General features: G+C 51.3%; 1 long non-coding RNA gene across 1 annotated transcript; it reads right to left on the reverse strand.

Annotated features, from left to right (window-relative positions):
• Positions 1–4024: 4024 nt before the first annotated feature.
• On the reverse strand, positions 4025–7834 carry LOC148182365 (uncharacterized). Its single transcript, XR_015774747.1, has 2 exons — positions 7756–7834; positions 4025–6282 (listed from the first exon to the last, which is right to left on the reverse strand). It is a non-coding gene; the product is annotated as an uncharacterized LOC148182365 (long non-coding RNA).
• Between the last annotated feature and the right edge of the window lie 635 nt (positions 7835–8469).

Below are 8469 nucleotides of genomic sequence, written 5' to 3' on the forward strand. Positions count from 1 at the left end.
CCCCCCCTCCCCCCCCTCCCCCCCAAAAAAAAAAAATAATAATAAATTAAATTAAATAAATCAGGAGGAGGAGGAAGGAGGAGCGAGACGCGGGAGCACCGCGCGTTTATCCATCAGAGAAAAGGGGATGGAAATGAAATAAAAAAAAACCCAAAAAAATTCGGGAATGATGGAAAAAATTCCGGGAAAGAGCTGGGGAAGAGCGGAGGGACGGCTCCAGCATGGCGGGGGCCGCCCGTGACCCCCGACCCTGCGGATCAGTGCCCGGATTTGCGGCCCTGCCGCATTCCCGGGGCGGGGGGGAGGTTGGAAAAATTAAAAAAAACCTGGAAAAAAAATCCCTTTTCCCGCAATTCCTGAGCTTTTTGGAATTGGGGGTTGGTTTTCCACCCCCTTCCCGCGGGGATGAGGAATTCGAGGAATTTTTCCGCTTCTCTCTCTGTTTTCCCATTTTTTTTAATTTTTTTTTTTTATTTTTTATTTTTATTTTTTTTCTCTCAAGGAATGCGGGAGAAGCATTTGGGATTTGGGAATTGCGGGATTTTTTTTTTTTGGGGGGGGGGAGGGGTTTTGGGGTTTTGTTTTGGGGTTGGATTCCCGCTGGAAAATCGGGATGGGGGAGGGAGATCGGGAATGTGGGCGGCGCTGGGTTGGCGTCCAAGGGGTTAATCCCGCCTGTAATTTTTTTTGGCTGTTGTTTTTCCCGGGTTTTATTTTTTTTTTTTGGGGAAGAATTCCAGAGGGATCCGTCCGGCTGCTCCCAGGGCTCTGATCCCGGGACCTGCTCCAAATTCCCGGGATTTGGGTCTCATTTCCATGGATTTGGGGTCTTTTTTCCCTGGATTTGGGGTCCCTCATTCCCTGGATTTGGGGTTTTTTCCCCTGGATTTGGGGTTTTTTCCCCCTGGATTTGGGGTCTTTTCCCCTGGATTTGGGGTCTTTTTTCCCTGGATTTGGGGTCCCTCATTCCCTGGATTTGGAGCTCCCGTTTTTGGGTTTGGGGTTTTTAATTCCCTGGATTTGGGGTCTTTTTTCCTGGATTTGGGGTCTCTCATTCCCTGAATTTGGGTCTCATTTCCCTGAATTTGGGTTCTCCACCCCTGGATTTGGAGCTCCCGTTTTTGGGTTTGGGGTCCCTCATTTCCCTGGATTTGGGGTCTTTTTTCCCTGGATTTGGGGTCCCTCATTCCCTGGATTTGGAGCTCCCGTTTTTGGGTTTGGGGTTTTTAATTCCCTGGATTTGGGGTCTTTTTTCCTGGATTTGGGGTCTCTCATTCCCTGAATTCGGGTCTCATTTCCCTGGATTTGGGGTTTTTTCCCCTGGATTTGGGGTCTCCATCCCTGGATTTGGAGCTCCCGTTTTTGGGTTTGGGGTTTTTAATTCCCTGGTTTTGGGGTCTTTTCCCCTGAATTGGGGTCTCATTTCCATGAATTTGGGGTCTTTTTCCCCTGAATTTGGGGTTCCCTGGATTTGGGCTTGTTTTTCCCTGGATTTGGGTCTCATTTCCCTGGATTTGGGGTTCCCTGGATTTGGGGTCCCTCATTCCCTGGATTTGGAGCTCCCGTTTTTGGGTTTGGGGTTTTTAATTCCCTGGATTTGGGGTCTTTTTTCCCTGAATTTGGGGTTCCCTGGATTTGGGGTCTCCCATCCCTGGGTTTGGAGCTCCCCTTTCCATGGATTTGGGGTCCCTCATTCCCCTGGATTCGGGTCCCTCATTTCCCTGGATTTGGGGTCTTTTCCCCTGGATTTGGGGTTTCTCATTTCCCTGGATTTGGAGCTCCCCTTTCCGTGGATTTGGGGTCCTTAATTCCCGGGATTTGGGGTTCCTCATTCCCTGGATTCGGGTCTCATTTCCCCTGGATTTGGGGTCTTTTTCCCTGGATTTGGGGTCTCTCATTCCCTGATTTGGGATCAGTGCCCTGGGCAGGGAATGAGGGCCCCCAAATCCAGGGAAACCCCAAACCCAAAACCGGGATCTCCAAATCCAGGGATGGGGAACCCAAATTTAGGGATGAGGGACCCCAAATCCCAAAAAAAGGGGGCGGGGGGAACCCCTCAAAGCCCCGTTTGGGACCCTCCCCCCTCCAGGAGCTCCCCGAGGCCGCGGCGCCCTCGGGCCACCCACGAAGGGCTGAAAGAGGAGGAAAATGAAGGATTTTGGTGTTTTTGGGGATTTTTTCCCTTCCTTGGGGTCCCCAAAACCCTTCGGGACCCCCAAATCCCCCCCAGCGCTGGCGCGGGGCGATGACGTCACATGTAAACAACCACGGCAATGGCGGGAACGCAAATCTCGCGAGATCGCGCGGTATCCCGAGGTTATAAATAGCCCCGCCTGAGGGCTGCGGCCCTCAGAGCCCGCCCGGCCGGGGGCGGGCGCGGGAAGGGAGGGGCGCGCTGTGCTGGTGGCGCCACCAGGCCTCGTCACGGCGGGATTTATGAGGGATTAAAGGATAAATCCCGGGAATTCGCCTCGGGAATTCCCGAATTCCACCTTGGAATGACGCCGCTGTCTCCTCGTCCCGCTGTGGGGTCGCTAGGCGTGGGTGGCTGGGGGAAACTGAGGCACGCTGGATCGCGCTTTTCCATTTTTCCACATAAAATCCGCGAATAAAAACTTCCCGATTCCTCCTTTTTTTTTGGCTTCCAACAGCTTTTTTTTAAGGAAAAATCCAATTCTATCCATTAATTCGTTGGGTTTTATCACCAGGGTGGGGAAGGGAAGGGCTGGAAAGCGAAATTCCAGCGGGATTGGGGAAAAAAATGGGAATTTTGGGTGTGATCCTTCTGAAATTTGGGATTCCTCGAGGGAATCCCGATTAATTTTCGGATTAAAATCGCTTTTTATATAAAGGACCGAGGGATTTGCGGTGAAAATTCCCGGGGAATAAATCGGGATAAAGCCAGGAATAAATCGGAGAAATCCCTGGAATAATCCTCGGGATAAATTTTTATGGAATTAATTTAATTTCTTTTTTTTTTTTTTCCCCACCAAATCCCCTCCAGGCGTTTTGGAAAACGCTGGAATTGCGGGAATTTCTCATGGAAAAGGAAAATATTCCTCCCTCCATCCATTCCCAGATTTTCCCGCTGTGGGAAAATTCAGGAATGACTAAAATCTTAATTTTTTATTGGGCAAAATCCCAAATTTTGGATGGAAAACGAAGCCGGGAGAGGCAAAAATCCCTGAAATAAAAACGGGAATTTCGACCGAATTTTTTCCTCCGGATGCTCCCAAATAAAATAAAATAAATCCAAGGAAAACTCGTGTTTTGTTTGTTTTTTTAACCATTTATATTTATATATATATATATATATAAAAAAATTAAATATATATAATATATCGTGTTTAAGACTAAAAATATAGTACAGAATATTTAAAAAAACAAAAAACAGGGAAAAACCCAACGTAAAAATTAAAAATAAAATCCGGGAACGGCGAAAAATCGCGGAATTTTTCCAGAAAATCGCGGAATTTTTCCAGAAAATCGCGGAATTTTCCGGAAAAACAACAAAATAAAAGGGGGAGGGGCCTAAACCAACCTAAAAAATAACAAAAAAAAAGGGGGAAAATCCCATTTTCCAGCCCCAAAAAGGTTGGAATTTTAAAGCTTCCCGTTGGCCGGGGCGGGAATTCCTCCTTTTTTTTTTTTCCCGTGGGATATTGCTCTGGAATTTTGGGATGCAGCACCTGGAGCGGGAATTTCCTCCCCCCCCTCCTCTCTCTCCTCCCCACTCTGGAATTTTTTGGGGTGAAATCAGGAAAACTTTGGGAATTCCCGGGGTTTTTTTTTTTGATTTTTTTGGGGGGGGAATTTTGGGAATTTTGGGAGGAGGGAATTAAAGGGGGAGGGTCCCAGGGCTCGTACCGGGAATGAGGAATTTGGGAATTTCGGGGGGGGTTTGGGAAGATCCCGAGCTGGGGGAGGGGTCTCGTACCTAATCCCGGGGTTTTTTTGGGAATTCCCTCCAAAATTCATCCCTCAAATCCCAAAAATCCCGGGTTTTTTTTTTTTTTTTTGGGAATTCTTTGGGAATTCCCTTCAAAATTCATCCCCCAAATCCCAAACTGGAGCTGGGAATTCTTTGGGAATTCCTTCCAAAATTCAAATCCCAAAATTCCCGGGGGTTTTTTTTTTTTTTGGGAATTCCCTCCAAAATTCATCCCCCAAATCCCAAAATTCCTGGGGTTATTTTTTTTGGGAATTCCCTCCAAAATTCATCCCCCAAATTCCCCCATCCCAAATCAGGGTTTATTTGGGAATTTGGGAATTTGGGGCTGGGAATTCTCCCCCAAATTCCCGGCTCCCGAACCGGGGCGTGGCCGAGCTCCCGATCCCAAGGTTTTGGTTCTCCCGGAATTCCCGGGAATGCCGTTCCCACCTGGATTCACATTCATGGGAGGGACCTCCCCCCCTCCCCCTTCCCAGATCCCAACTTTGGGATCATCCCGGGGATCCGGGATCGGGGGGATCCCGGCCTTTCCCACGGGAACGATGTGCGCGTGGAACGGGGGAGGGGCTGCTCCCAAAAATTCCCAAATTCCCGCGGCCTCCGGCTCCGGGGGGGGATTTTTGGGATGAGGGAAAACGGGGCCGGAGCCGTCCCTGAGGGAGGGGTGGCCCCGGAATCAAGGCACAGGGAACGGGAATGGTTTGGGATCGGGGATTTTTCGGGATCTGCGCGTCCCTCTGGATCCGGGATCGGGCGGAGCCCTCAGGGAACGGTTTGGGATGAGGAATTTTTTGGGATCCCTGTGGATTTGGGATCGCGCAGAATCCTCAGGGAACGGTTTGGGATGAGGATGATTTTTGGGATCCCTCTGGATCCGGGATCCCACAGAGATCCCACAGATCCTCCTGCCAATCCCAGTGGGATCAAGGAATGGGAATGGTTTGGGATGAGGAATTTTTTGGGATCTCTGTGGATTTGGGATCGCGCAGAATCCTCAGGGAATGGCTTGGGGTGAGGATGATTTTTGGGATCCCTCTGGATCTGGGATCATGCAGAGCTCTCCCGCCGATCCCAGTGGGATCAAAGAGCGGGAACAGTTTGGGATTGGGGAATTTTTGGGATCTGCGCGTCCCTCTGGATCTGGGATCCCACAGAGACCTCAAGGAATGGAATGGTTTGGGGTGAGGATGATTTTTGGGATCCCTCTGGATCTGGGATCATGCAGAGCTCTCCCGCCGATCCCAGTGGGATCAAAGAGCGGGAACAGTTTGGGATTGGGGAATTTTTGGGATCTGCGCGTCCCTCTGGATCTGGGATCCCACAGAGACCTCAAGGAATGGAATGGTTTGGGGTGAGGATGATTTTTGGGATCCCTCCGGATCCGGGATCCCACGGAGCCCTCCTGCCGATCCCAATGGGATTGAGGAATGGAATGGTTTGGGATGAGGATGATTTTTGGGATCCCTGTGGATCTGGGATCCTGCAGAGCCCTGGAGGAATGGGAATGCTTTGGGATGAGGATGTTTTTTGGGATCCCTCCGGATCCGGGATCCCACGGAGCCCTCCTGCCGATCCCAGTGGGATCGAGGAATGAATGGGAACGCTTTGGGGGATCAGGGAATTTTTGGGATCTGCGCGTCCCTCCGGATCCGGCACCCCACCCAACCGCTCCCTGTGAAAACCCCGGGAACGACGCCGCGCACCACCAACTCCTCACCCTCCTCCAGGCGGGGCGGCAAAAGTACCGGCAAAAACAACCAACGGAATGAACGGAATCTCCGGGGGAACCCCGGGATCGGGGGGCGGGAGGAAGATCGGGATGAACCCCTGAATATCAGGGGACGCTCGTGAGGTACCTGCAGACCCCTCCCCACCCCCTAAACGTGCGTCTGCATCCGCTGCTGGAAGCGCTGCCCGTAGTCCGAGTGTTGGGAAGTGTAGGAGAAGCGGGCGGCGTTCCCGAATTTCCCCACGGCCTCGTAGGCGTCGTAGGCTCCCCGCTCCAGCCCGGCGGCCGCGGCGCCGAAGCCCAGGCGATACGCGCCGGGGAACGCGGCCGGGAAAGCGGCGCCGCCGTAGTTCTCGTAGGAGAGCTGGCTGGAGGCGTCGGCCCCGGCGCTCCCCGGGGGCGCGGAAGATTCCGGAGGGAACTCGGGGCCGCTGCGGGGGTAGGAGCTGAGCTGGGCGTAGCCGCTGGAGTGGGATAAGCGGGAAGGCGGGCGGGCGTCGAAGCGGGCGGCGGCGGCGGCGCGGTAATCGCCGTAGAGGACGGAGCGCGACGCCGGCCGCTCCTCGTGGGCGCGGACGTTGTAGTAGCCGTTGGTGGGGTCCTGGGAGAGGGGGAAAAAATTCCATGGGATTTCGGGAAATTTTTTTTTTGGGGGGGGGGGGGGGGGGGGGGGGGGAGTTTGTGGGGGGTGGTTTTTTGGGGTTGGTGGGGGAGGGGTGGGAATTCCTTGGGAATTGTTTGGGAGGGTTGGGAATGGTTTGGGAGGGTTGGGGATTTCTTGGGAATTGTTTGGGAGGGTTGGGGATTTCTTGGGAATTGTTTGGGAGGGTTGGGATTTCTTGGGATTGTTTGGGAGGGTTGAGAATTCCTTGGGAATTGTTTGGGAGGGTTGGGAATTCCTTGGAATTGTTTGGGAGGATTGGGAATTTCTTGGGAATTGTTTGGGAGGGTTGGGATTTCTTGGGATTGTTTGGGAGGGTTGGGAATTCCTCGGGAATTGTTTGGGAGGGTTGAGAATTCCTTGGGAATTGTTTGGGAGGGTTGGGAATTCCTTGGAATTGTTTGGGAGGGTTGGGAATTCCTTGGAATTGTTTGGGAGGGTTGGGATTTCTTGGGAATTGTTTGGGAGGGTTGGGAATTGTTTGGGAGGGTTGGGGATTTCTTGGGATTGTTTGGGAGGGTTGGGGATTTCTTGGGAATTGTTTGGGAGGGTTGGGAATTCCTTGGGAATTGTTTGGGAGGGTTGGGGATTTCTTGGGAATTGTTTGGGAGGGTTGGGAATCTCTTGGGAATTGTTTGGGAGGGTTGGGATTTCTTGGGATTGTTTGGGAGGGTTGAGAATTCCTTGGGAATTGTTTGGGAGGGTTGGGAATTCCTTGGGAATTGTTTGGGAGGATTGGGATTTCTTGGGATTGTTTGGGAGGATGGGGATTTCTTGGAATTGTTTGGGAGGGTTGGGAATTCCTCGGGAATTGTTTGGGAGGGTTGGGAATGGTTTGGGAGGGTTGGGAATTGTTTGGGAGGGTTGGGATTTCTTGGGATTGTTTGGGAGGGTTGGGGATTTCTTGGGAATTGTTTGGGAGGATTGGGAATTCCTTGGGAATTGTTTGGGAGGGTTGGGATTTCTTGGGATTGTTTGGGAGGGTTGGGAATTCCTTGGGAATTGTTTGGGAGGATGGGAATTTCTTGGGAATTGCTTCAGGGTATGGGAATTCAGGGTGGGAATTCCTTGGGATTGGTTGGGAGGGTTGGGGATTTCTTGGAATTGCTTCAGGGTACGGGAATTGGGGGTGGGAATTCCTCGGGAATTGTTTGGGAGGATGGGAATTTCTTGGAATTGTTTTTCCCTAAAATCCATCCCAGATCCCTCCCCGGACCCTCTCCATCCGTTCCATCCCCGGAGACGCGAGCCGCGGATTCCCAAAATTCCCATCCCGATGATCCCAGCTCCTCACGCCTGAAATCCCGGGAATTTTCCACCCGTTCCAAAAACGGGAAAAAAGAAAATAATAATAATAAATAAAAAAACCGGGATCTGGGATTTTCCCACCCAAAATTCCCGGCGGGAGCGGACCTTGAGCTCGTACTCCTCGCGGGTGTCGATGGTGTCGCAGCGCAGGTCCTGCTTCAGGTCCACGTCGTCCTTGAACGACTGGAAAATTCATGGAATTTTATGGGATTTTGTGGGAGTTTGTGGGATTTTATAGAGTTCTGTGGGGTTTCGTGGAGTTTTTCGGAGTTTTGTGGATTTTTTGTGGAGTTTTGTGGAATTTTTGTGGAATTTTTGTGGAGTTTTTTGAGATTTTGCGGGATTTTATGGAGTTTCGTGGGATTTTGAGGCATTTTGTGTAGTTTTGTAGAATTTTGTGGGATTTTGTGGAGTTTTGTAGAATTTTGTGGGATTTTGTGGAGTTTTGTAGAATTTTGTGGGATTTTGTGGAGTTTTTTTGAGTTTTTTTGAGTTTTGTGGAGTTTTGTGGAATTCAGTGGAATTCTGTGGGATTATGGAATGGTTTGGGATGGGAGGGACCTTGAAGATCATCGAGACCTTGGGACTTTTCACCATCCCAGCTGCCAATTCCATCCCCAAATCCATGGAACCCTGGAATTCTCTGGGATGGAAGGACCTTCAAGATCATCGAGATCTTCCACCAGCCCAGGTGGCTCCAGCCTGGCCTTGGGGACACCTGGGGACACTTGGGGACACCTGGGGACACTCCCAGGGTTGGGGACAACCTCTGCCAGGTGCCAATTCCATCCCCAAATCCCATCTGGATCCATGGAACCC

Source organism: Pseudopodoces humilis, chromosome 31 (genome assembly GCF_049639895.1).
Source record: "Pseudopodoces humilis isolate 2021_Gansu_Grassland_sample_001 chromosome 31, ASM4963989v1, whole genome shotgun sequence".
NCBI lineage: Eukaryota > Metazoa > Chordata > Aves > Passeriformes > Paridae > Pseudopodoces > Pseudopodoces humilis.